Raw genomic sequence first — 24,386 nt, forward strand, 5'->3', positions numbered from 1 at the left:
ATATATGTATTTTTAGTTTATGTTCATTTGTTGTGATGGTAGGTTGTTATGGCCCCACCAATATTTCATAAGTTTGTAATTTCTATTTTATCTTTTTTGTCAACTGTGCTTTAATTCCAGTGTAATTTTATGTAGAGTTTTAATATATTTGTGATGCCTACACGTCACTCTTCGTTTTTATTTCATGTAATATTAATTTTTTTAGACAATTTGCCAGTTTATATTTTCTTAACTGTGCAGACCCGCCTCTCGGCAGAGTTTTTGAGACAGATTCCCAGTTGGATCATTCTTAGCCTAATCCAGTTCACTTTTTCAGCGCCTACTATCCATTTCAAGACTTACAATACGATCATGTACAGTGATGTACAGTGCTAAAGTTTCTAACGCTGCTCTTAGGTGTAGTAATATAAATGAGTGTATATATATAATATATATGTGTAAATATAAATATAAATATAAATATATATATATATATATATATATATATCTATATATATATATATATATATATATATATATATATATATATATATATATATATATATGTATATATATATACTGTATAAGAAAGAAGGCATCTGAGTCAACCAAAGAACAAAATATACAGAGAGCAGGAAAACTGAATGTGAAATGTGTCGGAATAAATTTGTAATACGTAGATCATGTTTGGTCTTGCTCCTATTCTCTATACCTTGCACTTGGACTAACACGCCTGCCGTCTTCGTTCTTTTACATAATGTATACATACATAGGCTATATATACACAGTATATTACGGATATATATAATTCTAGTAGCTCTCATACATTACATTTATATATTTATTTATCTATATGAGACCTGAAATATATATAAAACGATGAATGCATCATACATAATATATATAACTACACCTAAGAGCAGCATTAGAATCTTCGGCGCTAAAGTAGATGAGCTCACGATAAAAAACTTGAAATGGATACTAGGCGCTGAAGACAATGAACTGGAATAGGCTTAGAGCTATCCCACTGGAGATCTCTCGCAAGAAACTCTGTCGAGAGGAGTACCGCAAGGCAGAAGCCTAAAACCTATATTATTTAGTATAAGCAAAACAGAATTATCATGAATTATGAAGTAAGAAACGCAAAGGTAAGTGTACGGTTTTTAGATGGTGATACACAGTTCTACCTAGTTATGGGGAATGCTAAAAATGAGACCTAAATAGTGTAGCCATATAATAAGACATAAACAGTTGTCTGAACAGGAATGGGCCTAAACTAAAAGGAAATGTATATCTACAGAGTTAAAAAGCAAGCTACAAAGATTAATATTTAAATGGTAGAAAGTAATACGACAGAATTACAAAGAATAAAGTGCTAATTGATGCACATCGAAACTCGGCTGATCAAGTACTGCATCTGAAAATAGGGTACCACCTCCTAACAAGGGCAGCCTTCATACAGAAATACTAAAATAAGGATAAGTTGAAAGTTCTTTAACAGGACTATGTTAACACAAGACTAGGATCCTGAAAATCTATAAGAGACAAGGTTTAATTATCAAGGCAGTGAAAATAATAATCAACTCCGGATAAAGTTACGCCCGTCATGAACTTCATTTTCTACTTCTTAAATCAAAAATCGAAAATGAAATGTTTTGCCGTGCATCGCTATAAGGGACAAAAGTCTAATTATGTAGAAGACATCCTACGGAAATATTAAATATACATAGGAGCATTGGCAATATTAATGCAATATAAATAATATAAAAAGACACCCAGACTATTTAATAAGTTGCCCTAGGAAGCATTAGTGAAACTTGTCATTAACAACCGACTAAAGGCTGACTTATCACATGCCAACAGCTATGAAACGGAAGGAAAAAAAAAAAGTATTAAAGAAAACTGTAATGACCAAATGAGAGCGAAAAAAGTTGGGTCTCTTAAAAAAAATGAAAATGGTGCTGATAATACAACAACAAGGGTGGGTAGGGATAGGTTCACAACACGACTATAGAAATGCCCCCACAAACATCCATATAAATAAGGCTTACGGCCACAACCGCAGACCTACGAGCATGCCTTTGAATGTCAAATGTCTACCAGGCTCCCCTGGTATTTCCACCACCGATTCCCAAAGTCGAAACAATGGTTTCATTTCTCCTTCGCTGACATTCAGAGCGCGCCAGCCAACCGCAGCCGATAGGCCTACCGAGAAATGACAGCCATCTTGTCGAAGTTTCCAAACACTTGAAGATAAGTGCTCGTCGTTCTATGGCACCTCCCTCCCTCCCTTCCATAGGACACATGAAGGACGTTCAGGTGCGTCATGTGGAAACAAAATGGAGGATAAGCATCCACTCACGGACAAGAGATGGGTGACTGGCGCCGCCGAAGTGGGCAGAAAGGGGTAAAATGGCTGCTTGGACATCCGAGTCCCTCCATGTAAGATTTTGGCGCGAAGCTTTTCGCGGCGTTCGTGAATTTAGGCGTGACGCCGTCAGGTGGCCCGCGCTATTTAAATTGAATGAATGGCGAAAATGAAGTCGCCTAAAACAAACTTCAATAAAATTAAATCCTTTCGCGTATATTACAAATTGCTGTGTTCGTGCGTTACTAAATACCTTCGCATAAAGTTCCTATGCTGAAATGAATGCGACTTTCGCATTACTTACAATGCTGAAATGAAAGACACTTTCACTTTTACGTCCCACTATTCTTGCAAGCAATGAGAAATGGAGAAACGAAAAGAAAAAATAGACAAAAAATAAAGAAGAAATGGGAGAAACGCACAAAACTGGACAAAAACTAACGAAAAATACCCGCTCTTCTATGGAACAGGATACACCCGAACCGCCGAAAACCCACACAAACCATTCCTCCGACACAACCGGTTGTAACGCCGTCAATTTCACTTTTTCACGCCCTTTTTTGTTCCCTCGGCTGTTAAATCACCCAAGTACCAGAACTACACAGAAACTCTTAACTACAGTTTTCCAAACGTCAACATCCTAAGATTGACGTTTAGGAAACAAACCGTTCTGAAATTGCGTCCCAAAGTTAACGGATCGCCTGCGGTAATTTGTTTATCACTAGTCTGAATTTGTGTGTAAAATATATATATATATATATATATATATATATATATATATATATATATATATATATATATATATATATATATATATATATATATATATATATATATATATATATATACTGTTTCTTACAGGGAGGCTTTCATAAAATAAAAAATTTATTTTTATTTTGCGTTAATATACTGAATCTTTTAGTACTTATATTCAGGTGGGTACAGTACAAACCCGAACATGACAGCGCTCTTCGAAGCTCCACCGAAAAGGATAGCTACCTTGCATTCTTATACAAACCTGACAAACCACAGCGTCTCTCTAAACACGCTCAAGTTTTGGATACCAGAAATAAACAAAAGCAGCAAAAATCTCAAAATTTCTCAGCCGAGCCCATCTTATAAGGAAGAAAGTTCGCGAAAAGCAGAGATCTCGAATTTCTCAACCGAGCCCATCTTATAAGGAAGAAAGTTCGCGAAAAGCAGAGATCTCGAATTTCTCAACCAAGCCCATCTTATAAGGAAAAGAGTTTGCGCAATGTTCTGTAGAGAGCATTGCACCTGACCTACGTACGTCATAGGCATACTACAATGGCATTTCTGTAAAAATGACCGAAGGACGGTCACCGAATCTGTGACGTTAAGACTGTTGCTTGTTGGAACGAGTAGAGTGCGGTCAAAGTTGTTTTTGAGATGAAATACGCAGCACAGTAATTTCAGGCTAAAGGGAATGATTTAGGGTTTTCACCTCAAAATACATTGTGTATATATATATATGTATATATATATATATATATATATATATATATATATATATATATATATATATATATATATATATATATATATATTTACATATTTATATACATATATATATATATATGAAGATAAAAGGCCCATAAAACACTGTATGAACGTTTCAACCATATATTTCGGGTGTTTTATGGGTTTTTATCTCATATTATACTGTTGCATTACAATAAAGACACTCATTTATACAAATATATATATATATATATATATATATATATTATATATATATATATATATATATATATATATATTATATATATATATATATATATATATATATATATATATATATATACATAAGTTGAAGACACCAGAGCCTAAAGTAAAACAACAAAGCGAGATTAAAAGAAAATACGGAAAATATGAACTTGCAACTTAAAACTGTAACAGTAAGAAATAAGAACTTTATATGAACAAACATATACACTGTATGTATATATATAAATTTTATATATATATATATATATATATATATATATATATATATATATATATATATATATATATATATATATATATATATATGTAATTCTAATAATACAATGCCCTCTTAACTTCTTGAATTCTTCGCGTTTTATATATATGTGTGTGTGTGAGTATGTAGTATGTAAAATTCATTTTTTCATTACAACAATTTTAAGTACAAAGTCCTTACTTTCCCCTTTTCTTTTAATGTCGATTTATTATTTTATTTTAGATTGTGGTAATGGAATCAGTGCATTCCGAAATATACAAATTCGGGGATAAAGCTACTCTAATTAAAGACATCTGCCTGGATACACATATTTAGCCTACTTGTAAGTGGAATTTTGAGCATTATCTTAAATATTATTCATAACTATCTTAATCTCTTATTTCCTGGCTCTTTGCCTCCTCTATTTCATGCAATGAGGTCTTTAACTTATTTAACTTGACTACCTCCTGTTTTCACCTTCTTAAGAAATAAACTTGAGATTTATCCATAATAATACTATTATTCATAATGAACAATTTATCCATAATAATACTATCATTCAAAATCAACAATTACTTATATGTAAACAAGAGAAAATTGCAGAAAAAAAACAAAGAAAAATAGTTTAATCAACAAGGCAGTCTGTATGCTAAGCAATGAAGTGCCTATATAAAAAAATCTTGGTGCCAAGGAATTGCGCCAAATACTTCATAGGCAATCAAATATAAAAAATAAAATCTTTGGGTCAATACCTGAATTAACCTTCCCCTTGATCAGTAAGGTAACTACACTGCCCTACAACAGAAGACTTGCGCTATATATCTGCAAGCATACAATATTGAGAAAAATGGTAGATACTGCACTTATCCATTGCCTAACCACTGATTTTGCAGATACTGCAAATGGGACCCCCTAAATAAAGCACTGAAAAATCATTCTGATACTGCAGTAACTTGTGTATTAGTGTTTCAGGAGCCCATTAGGAGGCATAGGTCTATCTCAATTTCGAAAATTTTGCAGATACTGCAGTTTTCCATTTTAAGGCAGTTCAGATACCAGTCAATCCCCAACACTGGATGCAAGACATTATTTTTGATTAATATTTTGGTGTCTAGATTTAACCAGTGACGTCTTGGGATCATGGCACTGTCCCAACCACAATTTTATAAGAGACAATTGAATATAGTCTCATTAGAATTGGGGTTGCATTTGGCTTCAAATGCAGAAACGCTTAAGCATCTTTAACTACACGATCTGATTCTTAGCCGGTAATATGAATGAGCTCCTTTATTTCTGTTGATCAGTAAACCAATTCCAGCCAGTCTTCCCCACCTGATGCAAAGGAGCCCCCGTGCTTAGCAACAGTGTTCCCAGATCTTACAAAGTGGCCTTGGGATCTCGGGACTATGTTAACTACATTTTTTTCTGCGAGGTATTCAAATATGGTCATCACAAAGGTTATGCTGAACTCCAAAGCATATATTTGAAATTTGCTAAACACTGAAACATATCTCTAGAAAAATTAATATTTTCCTTTATCAGCCGGAGGTAAAATCCGTAACACCAGAGCTAGATGTAGCATTCCTGTTTCTGAACTGAAGACTCAAGTGTCCATATGTAACAAAGGATATTTTGGGGGCACGGAATTGTGCCAAACGCATTTTTCTTCGAGAGCAGACAAATGTGGCTTTCATAAAAGAGTACTTGAACATGGATACATTAGAGGTGTTTATAGAAATGTAATCATATAATGGTTTATCCCTACAGGATAGGGTCACGCCCATCTAAATTAGACATTCGTGAGACCCACTACAGTAATATAGCCTACCACTGAAAGCCTAAATACACTTGGAATATGGAAGAACTCAACGAGTAGGCTAATAATGGAGCAAATTAAAACCAAGGTAGCGCATTTTAAAACTGAAGCCAAAATTCAACAAAGATATTGTAAAAATGAAGCTAAAATTCAACAAAACGCTTTAAAACTGAAATAAGAATTCATCTGACATTGCAAAAATTAATCCAAATTTCAACAAATGCTTTACAAAAACTCAGCTGAAGGGAGCCATATTCAATAAGGATATTGTGAAATTGAATAAAAAAAAAATATTTTAAATAAAACTACAGCTCAACATGGGAAATATAAAAATGAAGCCAAAACTCAACATGAATACTACACGAAATGAAGCCATAATTTAAATGAAAAACACTGTAAAAAGGAAGCCAAATTCAACAGATATTGTAATAATACAGCAAAGATTTTCAAGGATACTAGAAAAAAAGAACCAAAATTTTGATAAATAAATTACAATAATAGAGCCCAAACTCAACTGTTAATGTAGAAATAGAGCCAAAGTTCAACAAAGATACTGTAAAAATGGGGCCATATTGAAAAAAATATATATTGTAAATCGGAGCTAAAATAAAATAAAAAACATTGTATATTGTAGCCCAAATTCAACCTAGATATTGTAAAATGAAACCAAAATTCAATAAATATTCAACAAAGGGAACCAAATTAAACAGATATTGTAAAAATTAAGCCAAAATTCAAAAGATACAAAAATGACGGCAAAATTGAACAGTGATACTGTAAAAATCAAGCCAAATTTCAACAGTGATATTGTAAAATGAAGCCACAATTCAATAAGGATGTTTGTAAAAGCAGCAATAAAATTCAAGAAAGATATTTAAAAAATTCGAGGAAAATACTGTAAACATATGGTCTAAATTCGTCAGATATTATAAATATGAAGCCAAAATCCGACAAGGATATTCTAAAAGTGAAGCCAAAATTCAACATGTGTAAAATGATGCCAAAATTAAACAAATATAAAATTAAACCAAAATTCAATGCATACTATAAAAATAAAGCTAAATTCAACCAATAATTTATATAAGTGAAGCCTATAGTTAACATGTAATAAATCCAATAAATATGTCTTAGCATTGAAGCCAAAATTCAACAAATGTTTCCTAAAGAATGAAGCCAAATTCAACACATATTTCCTTAAAAAATGAAGCCAAATTCAATCAATATTTTCTTTAAAAATGAAGCCAAAACTCAACAAATATTTCCTAAAAATGAAGACAAAATTCAACAAATATTTCCTAAAAGTGAAGACAAATCCAACACATATTTCCTTTAAAAATGAAGCCAAAATTAAACAAATATTTCCTTTAAAAATGAAGCCAAAGTTCAACAAATATTTTGTAAAAATTAAGCCAAAATTCAACAAATATTTCTTTAAAATTAAGCCAAAATTCAACATTTCCTACAAATGCAGCCAAAATTCAACAAATATTTCCTAAAAATTAAACCAAAATTCAACAAATATTTCCTACAATTCAACAAATGTTTCCTATAAATGAAGCCAAATTCAACAAACATTATCTAAAAATAAAGCCAAATTCAACAAATATACTTAAAAATGAAGCCAAAATTCAACAAATATACTTTTGAGACAGAATTCAGCACACAAAAATGAGGCCGAAATTCAACAATGAAATAAAAATTAGGCAAAAATTCAACAGAGATGCTGTAAATATGAAGACAAAACTTAGCAAATATATTGCATAAAAGAGCTAAAACTCAATAAAGATATTGTAAGCATATAGCTAAAATTTAATCAAGTATTGCAAAGATCCCGCCAAAATTCAACATTCCAAAAATGGAGCCAAAACTTAAGACATTGCAAAAATGAAGCCAAAATTCAACAGGCAACGAACATAGTAGCCAAAATTCAACGATGATATTGCAAAAATGGAGCCAAAATTCACCTAAGATATTGTAAGACAGTTTTGAGTGCATAGTTGGTAGATTACTCAATAGGTGGGGTGAAGGGTAGGTAAAATATAAATACAAGACCAAATTAAAGGTGTGTGTTTAAAAACAGCCATGACATACAACTAGTTATTCAAGAAAACTATAACTAAAATAACTGAAGGGACAAAACTAATGAATCGAAGGGAAGCTAAATTAATATATATATATATATATATATATATATATATATATATATATATATATATATATATATATATATATATATATATATATATATACATGTATGTAATATACATATAGACTATGTGCATATACACACTGCAGGTAGCAGATACGAAGCTAACTGCATGATACTGGAATGACAATCAGCGGCTAGACAGTCGAAAAATTCGCCGAGGAATGTTTACTCCTTCTAGTGGCTATATTTATGTATGCCTTGCCCTTGAAACGGATAACGAAAGATGTCTGGGTTAGTGGGACAACCTTGTTTTCGGCAGGGTTGCAAGTGCCTAGTCTCATGGAAAAACGAATCTGCTGGGGCTAAGCTTTCCCAGGAAAACTTCATGCCGGTAGACATCGGTTAGCGGTTAATGGATGATAAAGGAATCGATTATATTAACGTAAATTTCACAGATATGGCCACTCTTGACTAGACCGAGGTCCAGACTCCAGACACATGGCGACTGGCAGCGCTGTTTCATGTCTGGTCTGTTGTCTCTTCTCTTGAGAGATTCGTCGATCCTCTCCCACCTGTTGCCCATTCACCCGGCCATTTTTCTTCCTCTGGTGGGGAGATACGATCGCCTCCAGCCTGCAATTCATTTGGTGGCATAACGCAACAGACTTGCAAGGTTATACAATTCTCTGTCGCGGCGCGGTGGTGGCCCGCCCGCTTGAGATTAATGCTTCCCTTCCTCCTGATTTATAATGAACACCCTCCCGCCAAGAAAACTACTACTATATATATTTTGGAGGTTACTTTATAGTGAATAATCATCAAAAGTTAATTTCCATACTCATAATAATGATATTAATATGAACGTAAGGCTTGCGATCTCAAAAAAACCTTTTTCGTATCTCCATGACTACTGGCGGAGCTTGTATGAACCGACCCTACTTTTGAAGTTGTCAGCTTATTTACAAGAATACATTTGTGTAGATGCGTAATGCGTTGATTTCAGAATCTCCGTGAACGAATACACATCAGGACGCATATCATAGCCCATAAATTTCATTCAAAATTTATTATGACCTATTTACGTACAGTACACGCAGGACGCCAAACGAGAAAGGTTCGGGCTGCCGTGTACTATAGCAGCCTCTATATAAACTGACCAGCATTACGTCACTGTTACAATGCGCATAACTGATTTTAGTATTATACAATTACAGCACAAGCCATTACTTACGTCACAGTATTCTGCAGAATGTCGTCTTAAATCCAAAATCGTAAAAAACAAACAATTTTATTAGCAAACAGCCGGCGAAAATTTCAAAGCACCAGTCGGCCAAATACTACTGACGTTCTACGAATCTTCTTCAATCTGTCTCGATCTCTAAGTGTTGTTTTTCAGTAGGAATATATTTTAATACAGTAATTACCATCTTAATTCGTTAATAATAGCTATTTCAGCATGAATTAACTTTATATATCTATTTAAAAAGAATTTGACTAACATTTGTTAGCAAAACTGACAGGCGTAATCCCCGAAACTGCCGGAAATTCGAGAAGCATAACGTTGAATTTTGCTTGTGCCTTCAGATGGGCTGCACCTGACACTCCGTTGAAGTCGCTGGAAACCCAAAACCGTTTACGCGAACCGAGTGCGTCGTATCCGTTATGTTTGTGCAGTGGTGCGTATCCTGATTGCCGGCGGCGGCCTTGCAGATTACGCAATGCAAATGGCGACGTGTGTACCACCACTCCAAGCGTATGGAGAGACAAAAATAACAAGAAAATTTACCAATGAATTCCAGTGTTTTGGTTCCCGAAGGAGGAACTCCATAAAGCAGGCTGCAGGTTAGGATGTAATGTTTAGCCTGGTTTTTGTATGCTCAGTAGATGACTGGCATTTAACGACTATTTTTCCTTTTCCTGAATATAACTGCGTCTTTCTTTAGTCTAGTACTAAAGTAGCTTCGTTTGCATTTCATTTAGTTTATAATGGAAGTTGACAGAAGCCGACATTTCAGTAACTAGTAGTAATGTGTAAGGGATGTAAGTAAATTCACTGGACTGGCATCGATTTGTTTATTGTCTACAAGGGAATTTCCATGTCTATTATGCATAGGCCTATGCATGGAATCCCAGGTTAAGTGGTACCTCCGGTTATTAAATATATTAATTCACTGAAATCAAGGTTACGCAGCAAACCTAATGGTGTTAGTTAAATACAATACGAGGTTCCTTCAGCTAAGCTGCAGCATTTATATCGAGACTCGAGAAAGTTCATTGCGTCAAGTATTGATTCTCAGTTACAAGGTGTCTCCACTTTGAACAGAGAGTGGATGAATGTACTTAATCGTTATCGATTGATTGTAGTATTGGTTTTTTGTTTCAATAAATTTCTAATACATGCCCTTAGAGATAACCGATGCCCATTAGGTAATCATTAACGTTTGGCGTATGTTATTGTTGTTATTAGCATTATTTTGCGGTGAGCATTATTAGTCTATCGAGACCATTTGCGGTACTGGAGGCACCTTGTTATTAGTGGTTTGACCAGGTCACAGTCTTTACTAGGCTCATAACGCCCGTCTCAAGACTTTTTTTTTTTTAAAGGGTGAAAAATCTAAGCAAATGAAAATGAAAGAAGTTGGATATCAGTGTAAAATAAAAACTGCTGCCCTGTTTTTTTGTTTTTTGCCAATTAACCAACAACCACAGCATGACGAGGTACCGGTACTTTTTATTGAATTCGTCCGTAAAAGACTCAAAATTCCCGCTATTCCTCAAAGATGTAGCATACAACTGAAAGTTCATTGCTATATATGGTTCTAAATTTCATAGGCTTGTCTTATATATTCTAACGAAACCTAGACGCATCGTACTCAACTTCTCACTGTAGATTAAATACATCTGTTCCAGGACCAGAAATAGGCCTATGTGATTGCTCCGCGTAGGCAGCTTATATCGGCCCTTTCCCAAATGAAATTAAAAGGGGGTGTAGATCGTAGATGGATCAGATAGGATATGTCTGTTGTGGCGCTGTTCGTGACGGAGCAACTCCAGAGAAAACCAAAGGGAAAGACACGCTTTCACATTTATCCTTCTAGTGCTTCCTAGTCTTAAATAGGAGCCTCATAAGCACAGTGTTAAAGAATTCACTCGTGTATAAGTGAGAAATTTATAAGTATGTATATGTATATATACATTGTATATATTAATATATATATGTATATATATAACTATATATATGCTATATTATATATATATATATATATATATATATATATATATATATATATATATATATATATATATATACTGTACATATACACATACTTATATGTACATATATATACACATACATACACATATACATACACATATATATATGTGTGTGTGTATATAAAAGGCCTCATTCTCCAGTAACTGCATCTCTCCTTTTCCTTCATTTAATCTATGATCCATTTGCTCCTCAGTGGACACTGAATTTCCAATATAAATAAAATTAGTTTGGGAAATGTTTGGCCCCATTCATTTTACTGAAGCCACCGCTGTTCTCTAAGATTGTTGAAGAATGGATATTTGATATTTGATGTTCAAATATTTAGAATTTAGACGCTTCCTGGCAGCCTGTATGCTTACAGTAAATCACTGGTATTCATGATTACATTTTAGACCTATGTAGGCTAGTTAGGCTATGTGTAGACTACTTGAACAATGTATAAGAGTTCCAGCTTGCTCAAGTTGAACTTAGCTCTGCCTTCAACTTGATCAGGTTAAGAGTTAGAAGGTCTACATCTGATCTCATTCATAGTTTTTAGCTGGTGGTATTTTTGTGATGCCAGATTTGTCACATCTGCTGTTCCAGAGAGTACTGATTTTGGAATGTGTTGTTTTCAGTCGTTGCTAGTGGCAAGATTGTTGGCCAAGGAAATGAGTTAGTAGAATATTCACATTATGCAACTTTTGTTGCAGTTACTGGGAAAGAGAAGAAATCAGCAAGTTATGCAGCCAGCAGAGGATGAAGCTGGACTCCAGCAAGACTATGACCTTATTGATCACCTGATTTCATACCATGCTCCCATTCCATGATTCACTGTGCATATACAACACTATACTTAATGATTATGGTGTTGGACTTTACTTGTAGTAACTTTGGGCCCTAAGCTTTTTTTTCAGTTTAAAAATCATCTGTAGCTTCCAGAAAACTTGGTACCTTATTGTTCAGGAAGTTACCTATACTTGCAGATATGAAAGTCCCCCACATGCTTCTGATCTTTGTTTGAACTTTTGCTGAAATATTTTACTATATGGATGCACACAGCTTCTTGAGAGCTTGACCTTCTATAGAGTCATGAATATTTTCCTTTTTCCTGTCAGCAGTTATTTAGTTCCTCTTTGGCTATCATTCACTAGTTGTATTTCAGTAGAGAATTCCACTTTGTTTCATTTTCTACACAGTTATGCTAGGGAGAAGTGGTAGTGTTGGAGCTGTTGATGTAAGGTAGGCTACAAAACCTAGACTACTTCAAGATCCCGTGCAGTGTACATTTATCATTTCTAATTGTTTATCGTCATTAATTTGTTTAATTTAATTATCCTATTTTTTGCATCGCTCATCTGTCTTCATATATGAGTTCCTATTCTCTGACTTATTTTGCAAGTCAATGGCCTCGTGGCTTCTTGCGTTTGAAAGAGTACCCAAATTGAGAAATATCAACAAGAACATTGACAATTATAGTGATTGCTGTGGCTTGTATGACACAGTAAGCTCAAGGTTTTTTTTTAAGTTAACCTATTTAGCACAAAAAATTATATAACTCTCTGCAGTTATCATCTCTATGGGGACATTGAAAGGATTAGTATTAAGTTGCAGTCTAGGGGAATGAGGCCAAACTCTAGACTTCACTATTACCCTATGTCTTATCATTCTCCCTCTCCATGATTCATTGTGGTGTAATACAGCACTTGACGATCCTGAATATTTAAAGCTGCAAAGATAGAAGTTTCTTTTTTCAAAGGTTCAACCTGAATAAGTGGAGTGAATGAGAATGTGATTAATATGTTTTTTTCTTTTAAGCAGTCAGTTTTAGGCGAGACGTTCTTTCTTCCTTTAGAATTTTGGCCAATTTCTGCCACGTTTTGGAAATTTCAGACCGAAATTTGTCAAAATTTACCAATTTTGACATTTTTTTTAACAATTTCAGTTTGAAAGCAGCACATAAAAGCCAATTTTTGGTTGTGTTTGCAGATGTTTTTCCCCATTTCTTTAAAAGAGGAGTTGACATTATTATTATTATTATTATTATTATTATTATTATTAGTTGAGTCTCACACACAGTCACGTAGTAATTCCCAAAGACTGATGAAAGTCAGTCGGAGTTCATTGGAAGCTCAAGAATGCAGCAGACTGATACAACAACATAAAAAAAAAAAAAACATTGTCTCCTGTATCCTCTGCAGACGGACGAGCTAGCCAGCAAGCGATTCTTTTCTTTTTTTTATTTTTCGCTGGCTGGTCAGGAAGAGGATTATACTGCACGTTCGCAGAATGCTAATGAAGATGTTCCTAAGCGCCCTTACGTATAAAGTATGAGGCATGTGCCTTCGTGTATACCGGCAGCGTTTATTTATGTCTGGGGACCCGTTCGTTTATTTTTTTTTTTATTTTTTTTTTTTTTTGTCTGGGGATCCATTCTATTTTTAGCCGGGACTGTTTCCATTTTTGCACGGGGTGCCTTTTTTTTTGTTGTGGTGACCTTTGTTTATTGTTTTTCTTATTTTTCCTACTTGTGTTTCTTTATGCTGGGCAACTCCCATTTCTTGACCCCAACGAAAAGATTATTGTGGTGCAATCTTTGAAAGGCTTTTGTTTGGTACACTGCCAATATTTTTAATTTTTAATTTCAGAATCCTTATTCCCTATTTTATGTCCATTTTCATACTTCTTACGTGACTCAAGTGATGTCAAACAGGACAACTGTCCTAAATGGGTGTTTTTTGTTTTTGTTTCTAACGTAGTAAGTTGCTATCACCACAGACAGTGAACAGATGAAAAGTTCTTTTTAAACTCCAAAGGACATTCTGGAAAATATTTCAATCAGCACCAAGTAATTTGTTTGAATTTGTCTTGACAAATTTTAACATTTTCAAGGTGAAAAAAGGTTATGCCGTTGATGCTCATCAGGATTTATGTATACGAACCGTTAGTACTTGATCTTACCAATAAACACGAGTTAGTGAACTGAATTAAACTGAATATAGAGTTTAGGCCAGAGGCCAAGCGCTGAATGACCTCGTAGGTCTCAGTGTTTGGCCTTTGGCCTAAATTCTATATTCAATTCCATTCAATTCATTGCTTCCAAGTTATTGCCGAGTCGCCTCGCAGAAGCGTAACCTAAATTGGCGATTTCGATTTTAGGTGCTGTTGACGTATCGCGGTTCATTCATGTAACTGCCTTAGTGCTGTTTGGTGAACAGCAGAAGCACCAATATGCAGTAAAGGTGCCGCTGTAAAACTTCTCAGCACCTTTATTCCTCACACCCTGGACTGCGGAACAGCCTTCCAGAGGATGTCGTACAACTGGAACTTCAGAAGTTCAAGCGAAGATGCAATGCATTGCTGCCCTAATACAGTTCAACTTGCATTTTAATATTTTACTTACGTTTTTATTTAGCGATTTGCCAAGTTATCTGTTATTCTCATAACTGATCTTGTTACTTCTTCCTGGCGAACACCATATTTTTTGGAAGCTTGAATTTCAAGTCAGTGGCCCCTTTGGTGGGCTTGTTCCATATGAATAGGGTTCATCTTATGAATATAATAATAATAATAATAATAATAATAATAATAGTAATAATAATAATAAATAACTGAATTATTGCGAAACCCATGTTTATTATAGGGGTACAAAGTCTCCACATACAACTGAAATTCCTAAGTGCTGTGGTTCCCAAGATATTAAGATTATGATCTTAATATCTTGGAGGCCCTTCCAGTCGGTCCTTATTTGGTTCTACTGGAGGGTGGCCATTTATATATTTTTATTAATGGGATTTTGGTTGCACGACCGTTTTTCGAAAGGCAATGTTTTGGATTTCTTGAATGTTGCAGCATACACTTCTGCAGCAGCAATAATAATAATAATAATAATAATAATAATAATAACAACAACAACTTAACTCTTATTATTGGAAGCAGCAGTATAGAGTTTTGACCTCCACTTCACTTGGAACAACTTAATCAGTAGCCAGGGTGCCGTGTGTTCAAAAGAGTGAAATAGCTATTTGGGGCTAGAGTAAGCAGCAATAACTAACAGCCGATCGAGGCTACGGCCTACCCCAACGCCAAATCAAAGTCCTTCAAAAGAAGGCATCGTGCTTACCCCATATGAAAAATGGGAAAAAGCACGTTAAACGAAGAAGAAGAAGAAGTAAGCAGCAATAACTAAGAACAGTTCACGGGTTTATAAGTACGACTCGCTGACAGTAACAACGTGGTATGTTGTGTGACAGGTGTGAAATATTTGAGCTCTTAAAACGTCGATGGATCTGTCAAACAGAACTGGTTGAATTTCATGGTCTTTAAATGGAATGTTGAAGGTGACCTGACAATATACTGTAGCGGAGGCGCGAGTAAGAGGCTGCGTCTATAAACTTGCCAATTTATTCAAACAACAAACAGGTCAATAGCTCTTACGAGCGGATATGTGGTGCCCGACACGAGGTGAACAAAACAGAGGTCAGAGTACAGTCAATTGTGTTTGTTGGAGGATGGAAAGGTGTACATAAATCAATATACAAAACCCGATTGAAGTTATGATGCATATGGCTGGAATGCTGACATTGTAATGGTTGTTTTAAGAATGATGCGTTTCACTTAACTCCGTGTGGGACCCTACAGTATAATTATAAAACATATAATGATTTATAACCATTGAACAAATCATGATATATGGGTATGGAAAACTACCTTATAAATAGCTGTTGTTCCTCGCTGTAGTTAAAAATTCCCCATGCAGGTTCCAGAAATTCCTTGGATTCATAATTAGATACCCCCTTGGGGGATTAGTGCTGTCATTGAACTCACGGGGTGCACTGTAGGCATTACTGAAGGTTCTTTGCAGCGTCCCTTCGGCCTCTAGCTGCAAGCCCTTTCATTTCGTTTACTTTACCTCCATTCATATTATATTTCCTCCATCTTGCTATCCACCTTCTCCTGACAATTATTTCTTAGTGCAACTGCGAGGTTTTCCTCCTGTTACACCTTTCAAACCTACTTACTTTCAATTTCCTTTCCAGCGTTGAATTACCTTATAGGTCCCAGTGCTTGGCCTTTGGCCTAAACTCTATATTATATTCCATTCCATTCCATTCATCATTAGGTAAGGTTTTGATTGTCATAAGTTCAAAACGGAGTCTTCAGTAATAAAATCAGTACCCATATTTTTGGAATTTTCATTGGTAGGAAATTCTCATTTTTACAATGATCTAGTTCCAAGTTTACACGCTGTGTCCGCCTCCTGGTAAATTACATGTTTGTTTACATTCCTTGTTTACATTCCTTGTTTACATTCCTTGTTTACATCAGTCACTAATCCTTCCACCTCCTGTATAAAGATTTATTCAAGTTTTTCATTCGCGTTTTTCCAAAATGAATAGTGTTCATAAACAGTATTTATTTTGGAGATATTTTTTTAGATGAAAAATTAGTTAGATTTTAAAAATGTTTATTGTCGTAAGTTCAAAATGGAGTCTTCAGTGATGAAATCGTAATCCATATTTTTGGAATTTTCATTGGTATGAGATTCATTTTTACGATGATCTAGTTCCACGTTTATTTATTCACCGCTTGGGAATTTACATGTCAGTTGACTAATCCTTCCACTTCCTGTATATAACGATTTATTCAACTTTCTCATTCATATGCTCTGTGAATAGTTATAATACTGTATGGGAACATCCAGCTGAAAACTAGTTATATATATATATATATATATATATATATATATATATATATATATATATATATATATATATATATATATATATATATATATATATATATATATATATATATATAAAAAAGATGTTCTGTTTTTACTTTGCTTAAAAATATATTCCAGTCTCTGATTCCATAACGTCTACAAAATGTCATATTTTCTTTCACCTGACTTTCATAGACCTATTTTACTGCCGTTTATATCCTCGCCTGTTCTCTATTCAGAACAAACCCTCCTCACGTCCCAAGGTTAAGTGAGAAGAGTCTCATAGCAACACAGAGTCTTGCTTTAGGTCGCTGAGAGAGAGAGAGAGAGAGAGAGAGAGAGAGAGAGAGAGAGAGAGTGGAAGACTGTTGTCGTAATTTGAATTTTTTTTCCATTGGCTTCTGTATCGTCGAGGTAATGTTGTAATTCATAACAGTTACTTTGTTGTATGTTTGTAGAGAGAGAGAGAGAGAGAGAGAGAGAGGTGGAATTTGAAGAGTGGGAGAATTCTGTTATATTCTGGTTTATTTTCCATTGACTTCGTATTGTCAAGGGAATGTTGTAATTCATAACAATAACTTTGTTGTATGTTTGTAGAGAGAGAGAGAGAGAGAGAGAGAGGTGGAATTTGAAGAGTTGGAGAATTCTGTTATATTCTGGTTTATTTTCCATTGACTTCGTATTGTCAAAGGAAATGTTGTAATTCATAACAATAACTTTGTTGTATGTTTGTAGAGAGAGATGGAATTTGAAGAGTGGGAGAATTCTGTTATAATTTGTTTTTTTAATTGAGTTTGTATCGTCGGCGAAATGTTGTAATTAATAACAATGACTTTGTCGCATAGAGAGAGAGAGAGAGACTACTGTTGTAATTTGATTGATTTTCCGTTAGACTTCTTACAATCAAGGAAAGTGTTGTATTTCATAACATAGACTCTCTTGATGTCTGGCTGAGTTTTTTCGTCTATAGCAGTGGTGACCTTGTAGTGACCTGCCTTATCCTTCAGTACTTTTGCACCGCTACTACGCCGTTTCTCTCTCTCTCTCTCTCTCTCTCTCTCTCTCTCTCTCTCTCTCTCTCTCTCTTCACATCCACGTGTTGCTGCCATGCTCTCTTATCTTAATATTGATCATGATATAAGGTTAATTCAGTCTCTCTCTCTCTCTCTCTCTCTCTCTCTCTCTCTCTCTCTCTCTCTCCCCAGACTGACATAAACAGGTAGACGAGACAGGGACAAAATAAAAAAAAAAATGGTGTCTAGAGATTCCAGGGATAGCATAAACTGACGTCGAATGCCTTGAGCCCCAAGTGGAGAGAGAGAGAGAGAGAGAGAGAGAGAGAGAGAGAGAGAGAGAGAGAGAGAGAGAGCTCTGCCGGCAAATGAATGGAGGAGACATTTGCAGAACGGGGAGGGGGAGAAGGAGGAGGAGCAATGAATGGCAGGAGAGGCGATGAAGGGTAGTAGCTTGCTGGGTCGGTTTAGTCATTTATTTGGATGGGTGATCATCCAGAAATACTAGAATCTGTGAGGCTGTAAGTCCCCCCCCTTGAATATAAAAAGAATATTGTGTGGGGCTAGCATCCTCATCCCAAAATACTTACTGAAACTGAGGGTGGATATTATATATATATATATATATATATATATATATATATATATATATATATATATATATATATATATATATATATATATATATATACATATACGTTACTGACTCATTGATCCATTAGCATTGTTCATGGTTTTTTCAGTATTTATACTTTGTTTATCCTAATATTTACTGGTGATGATATGCTTCGACAGGGTCTGATGGGTACTCTCTCTCTCTCTCTCTCTCTCTCTCTCTCTCTCTCTCTCTCTCTCTCTCTCTCTCTTCAGATGCACAAAATTTTGTTGTCCTTATTCTCTTAATAATGATAAATTGTTATTAATCATGATTAAAGGTATTCTCTCTCTCTCTCTCTCTCTCTCTCTCTCTCTCTCTCTCTCTCTCTCTCTCTCTCTCTCTCTCTCTCTCTCTCTCTCCTTCCTGGTTTAGTTACATTTGCCAATTGTTTTAGGCTCTCGATATCTGGCAATGTATCTGCTTTTTGGGTGGTCCTTTGGAGAACGTAATAAAAATTGCCCGCCGTGTTCTAGTTTTTTTTTTTTTTTTTGTAACTTTCTCACTGAGGAAGAGCCGTAGTTGGTCTTAGCTGTAACCATCCTCTCTCTCTCTCTCTCTCTCTCCCCTTTTTTCACATCCACAAAAGTTTTTTGTTGACATCCCTCTCATCTTCATATCCATCATGATATGAGGGTAATTCTCTCTCTCTCTCTCTCTCTCTCTCTCTCTCTCTCTCTCTCTCTCAGTATTTTCTGTGCATTCTGTAACACGAATTCAGTGCCGATTCAATGCTAAGGATAATTCTCTCTCTCTCTCTCTCTCTCTCTCTCTCCTCTCTCTCTCTCTCTCTCTCTCTCTCCTCCTTTTCACATCCACAAAAAGTTTTTTGGTGACATTCTCTCCCTCATCATATTCATCATGATATGAGGGCAATTCTCTCTCTCTCTCTCTCTCTCTCTCTCTCTCTCTCTCTCTCTCTCTCTCTCTCTCTCTCTCTCTCTCCCCCTTTTTTCACATCCACAAAAAGTTTTTTGTTGACATCCCTCTCATCTTCATATCCATCATGATATGAGGGTATTCTCTCTCTCTCTCTCTCTCTCTCTCTCTCTCTCTCTCTCTCTCTCTCTCTCTCTCTCAGTATTTTCTGTGCATTCTGTAACACGAATTCAGTGCCGATTCACTGCCAAGGATAATTCTCTCTCTCTCTCTCTCTCTCTCTCTCTCTCCCTTTTTTCACATCCACAAAAGTTTTTTGTTGACATTCCTCTCATCTTCATATTCATCATGATATGAGGGTAATTCTCTCTCTCTCTCTCTCTCTCTCTCTCTCTCTCTCTCTCTCTCTCTCTCTCTCTCTCTTTTTCACATCCACAAAGTTTTTTGTTGACATTCCTCTCATCTTCATATTCATCATGATGAGGGTAATTCTCTCTCTCTCTCTCTCTCTCTGGTTTGTTTCTGAGGCTGTTAGATATTTCGTCTTGTTGCTGAGATTTTTGTTTGTGTCTCTTCCTACGGGTAAACAAAGCAGTTGGAAGGCGTTTGTTTAGTATGTGGAGTGTCCTTGGGTTTGTCTAGCACCCGCCTTCGACAAGGATATTTTTGTCTCGAAGGAAAAGGATATCCTCTTGAGAGACAAGGATTCCCCTTGAAAGACATCCTCTTATCAAGGAAGTGTTCAAGGGAAAATATCAGCTTTTCCTTGCGCCCAGCAGGATTCCTTGAATTTGCAGACGCTTATTTCCCGTGCCATTTGCTTTTTTCTTCTGCCCGTGGCCTTAACGTCTGTAAGTTTCAAAGCTTCAACAAAAAAAATTACCAGAGAACTTCGTGTAAGAGGCTGCAACTTCGAGAAGACTTCTAGAGGTGAACTTCCACTCAAAATAAAAAATGCGTACAAGAGGCTAGTGCCGTCAGCGCACCTCACGCAGTGGACTGTAGGCATTGCTTAATGTTCTTTGCAGCGTCCCTTCGACCCCTAGCTGCAACCCCTTTCATTCCTTTTACTGTACCTCCATTCATATTCTCTTTCTTCCATCTTGCTATCCACCTTCTCCTAACAAATGTTTCATAGTGCAACTGCGAGATTTTCCTCCTGTTACACCTTTCAAACCTTTCTATTCGTAATTTCCCTTTCACCGCTGAATGACTTCATAGGTCCCAGCGCTAGGCCATTGGCCTAAATTTTACATTCCATTCCTATATTCCATCCATTCCATTCCATTCCATACAACTTTTTGAAGGCTTCCAAAGCTGATTTGAGGAAGGCGGAATTCTCCCATCAGCCATCGACCTCCGCTGCTAAATCAAGCATTGTAAAGTCTCCCCTTTGCCATTTTTTACCTGGAAGCAGAACAACGCGAATATCTCGCAGCGATACGACCCTTAAATCAGTCGCTGCTTTTTCTAAGAAAACTCGGCAGGGCGTTACAGAACCGAAGTAGCGTCAGCCTCAATTTTTAGCTCTTGTTTCTGTCCTGAACAAGCCTCTGTTTTCTCATAAACTTAATAGGTGCATAATTGTCAATGTTTTTATTTTATTTTATATTCGTCGACGCTTAGACACACTGTCTGGAAAGCCTGGAAAAGACCTCCTGGAACTTTCGTTCATTTAGTAACAGGCATCTGGTTTCTCAAAACCTTGAGAGGTGCATGATGAGTACAATTGTAAATTTTTTTGTTTTTTATTTTTTTTCCTTTCCTTGCGATTTGGGTATATAATCATTCTTTCTAGAAATGGTCTCTTGGAATGCTCTTTGTGTCAGGAATAGGTCTCGAATTTCTCAGTTAACTTGAGAAGGGCACGATGAGTAAAATGTCCAATTTGGATATGAATGATGCCTAAGGGAAGGACAGTGTCCTCTGCTCTTTCGCTCTGATACCATTTAGTAAAACGAAAGGAGATATTATGGGTATGAAAATCTTGGAAAATCTGCCATTCCCCATTTTCTCTAGTTCATATCTTTAGCAGAATGGTTGTAAAGACTAGCTGTAATTTGAAAAATTTATTCCAGGGCCGTTTGCCATGAAAACATAAAAGAGAAAATAATTTTTGCAAAATCAGGAAATATGCAAAAATTGGATGAGAGTGAGGACACAAGTGACTGTTGACGTTTCAGGGACTGTTGCATGAGTAATGTGACTTTGGGAGCTGAAGTAACCAGCACCATACTACTGGAATTCTTCCTGGAATCCACCAAGTTGATGATTTGGTTTTGTGAGAACTGTGACTGACTGAGTCTTGAAATTAAACCTTGCTGAAAAATTAGCTGGGCAAAGGCTTACAGTACTATTAGTACAGAGTGGTTTGAGACGATCAACGAGTTGCATATCCTCTCTCTCTCTCTCTCTCTCTCTCTCTCTCTCTCTCTCTCTCTCTCTCTCTCTCTCTCTCTCTCTCTCTCTCTCTGTGCCCTGGTCTTGCTAGACGTGCCCCAGACAGGCAGGCAGGCAAGAAAGCTAAAAACAAACGCATATAAATTAGGCAAGACTGGTTCCCCAGTATCAGATGCATATGTTTGATCAATCAAAGTCTGTTGTTTGTTTATGGAGCGTCAAAGAAGAGAGAGAGAGAGAGAGAGAGAGAAAGAGAAAGAAGAAGAGAGTAGAGAAGAGAAAAATCACCTGAACGGAAGGAATGCGAGGATTGTAAAGAAGATTCCTTATACAACTCAGAAAACCTTGTAGTTATGTCGTATTATTAATAGAAGCGGCTGTAACCGGTTCTAAATGTTTCTGTGATATTTTTGGAGACATTTTCCCCAGTCCTCGAACCCATGACGGCCAAAGTTGGTGTGGTCAAGTTGGTTTCATAAAAAGAAACAAGTTACACAGTGGCGACCGTAAGAGTGACCGAAATATGTCGAGGGCAGCGCTGAATTTAAAATGTGTTCCATTACCCAGTGGTATTTTAACTCGTGGAGAGGTAGTGCCGTCAGTGCACCTTACGTGGTGCACCGTAGGCATAAATAAAGGGTGTTTTTGTTACTTTTTAGCTTTTTACTTTACCTCTTCCTTTCTTCACTCTTGCTGTCCAACCACTCCAACTCCTTCACACTGATTTCGTAAATCAATCAGTAAGCCATTGGTAGTTTTATTGCTAATGGTAACAGAGCCAAGCTTTGGATTTCTCTTCCTGCTTCTGTTTTTCGCCGACTTCTAATTTTTCACCCACAAGAAGCATGTCTGTGGATTCGTAGGTGATTAGGCCTCTCTCTGTCTCTTGCTCCTACCCCATTCCTTGTCTTGTTTTTTTGGACATAGGGTCATTGAGTTTCTTATCGCATTGGTATTTGCTCTGAAAAACACGAGGACAAGTAGGCAAGTAGGTAATTACCATAGAGAAACATAACTGACAACTGAAACATTACTTTTGATCATCTGAACCAATACGAAGCTCCTCATATCCTCTGTGGGATAGTGACTATATCTGGGAGGTATCTGATGGGGAATAGTGACTATCTCGAGATTATCATCTATGGGGGTGGTTCTCAACCTGTGGGGCGTCAGCAATTTCCAAGGGAGGCTCGAGCCCTCTGGAAAAACTGAAAATTCTCGGATTATATTCGTTATTCTCTTAACAAGAGCGAGGAACCAATATTCAGAAGTTTATGAATTAATGCAAAAGTGTCGCCTTACAACGTTAGTTTCCCATAGTCTGTTAGTACTCTGGTTAGACTCGTTGGGCTTTTCATGTTTTGCAATTGTTTACCTCCCTCCATGCCCCTTGAAACCACTTCTCTTTCTCTTTCTCTTTCTCTTTTTTCTCATTTTCCTTTAAGTCTGGGAGGGAATTTTACTCATAGATGCAAGGGGGGGGGGACGTGGTGGGAAGGCCCAACTCGTAGAGGGGGCGTGGTAATTAAAAGGTTAAGAACCACTGATCTATGGGACAGTGGCTCTGTCTGCGTGCGCTGTAGGCATTACTTAAGGTTCTTTCCGGCATCCCTGCGGGCCGTAGCTGCAACCTCTTTCGTTCCTTTTGCTGTACCTCCGTTCATATTCTCTTTCTTTCCTCTTACTTTCATTATTCAAGCACTCCAGTTTTTTGGGGGGGAATAGGACCCCCTGCTAAGTATCGAATCAGAGGACTCTCTCTCTCTCTCTCTCTCTCTCTCTCTCTCTCTCTCTCTCTCTCTCTCTCTCTCTCTCTCTTTGTTTTAAGAAAATTTGAAGGAATTTCTTTTTATTTTGATAGGATAGGCAGTGTCGGCTGATACGGTCTCTCTCTCTCTCTCTCTCTCTCTCTCTCTCTCTCTCTCTCTCTCTCTCTCTCTCTCTCTCTCTCTCTCTCCGGGAAAACGTTCCACGATTCACTTAAAATACTCCCTTATCACGAGCAAAGTCTCTCTCTCTCTCTCTCTCTCTCTCTCTCTCTCAGTAGAAAAATTTCAAGTGCCATAAATATCACCACATGACACCAGCTATGCGACTACGTACTTGAATCCGAAACACACACCAAACAGAAGTCTGAAAACGAACAAAACTTACCTTATTACCGC

General features: G+C 36.3%; 2 long non-coding RNA genes across 2 annotated transcripts in view; one reads left to right on the forward strand and one right to left on the reverse strand.

Annotated features, from left to right (window-relative positions):
- The window catches only part of LOC136834214 (uncharacterized), an 83,447-nt gene extending 73,820 nt beyond the window's left edge, over window positions 1–9,627 (reverse strand). The window contains exon 1 of the long non-coding RNA XR_010851689.1: window positions 9,528–9,627. This is a non-coding gene — a long non-coding RNA (uncharacterized lncRNA). The remainder of the gene's footprint in view (window positions 1–9,527) is intronic.
- Window positions 9,628–9,927: 300 nt separating this feature from the next.
- Window positions 9,928–24,386, forward strand: part of LOC136834217 (uncharacterized) — a 97,188-nt gene continuing 82,729 nt past the window's right edge. Inside the window, exon 1 of the long non-coding RNA XR_010851690.1 lies at window positions 9,928–10,138. This is a non-coding gene — a long non-coding RNA (uncharacterized lncRNA). The remainder of the gene's footprint in view (window positions 10,139–24,386) is intronic.

Source organism: Macrobrachium rosenbergii, chromosome 53, assembly GCF_040412425.1.
Source record: "Macrobrachium rosenbergii isolate ZJJX-2024 chromosome 53, ASM4041242v1, whole genome shotgun sequence".
NCBI lineage: Eukaryota > Metazoa > Arthropoda > Malacostraca > Decapoda > Palaemonidae > Macrobrachium > Macrobrachium rosenbergii.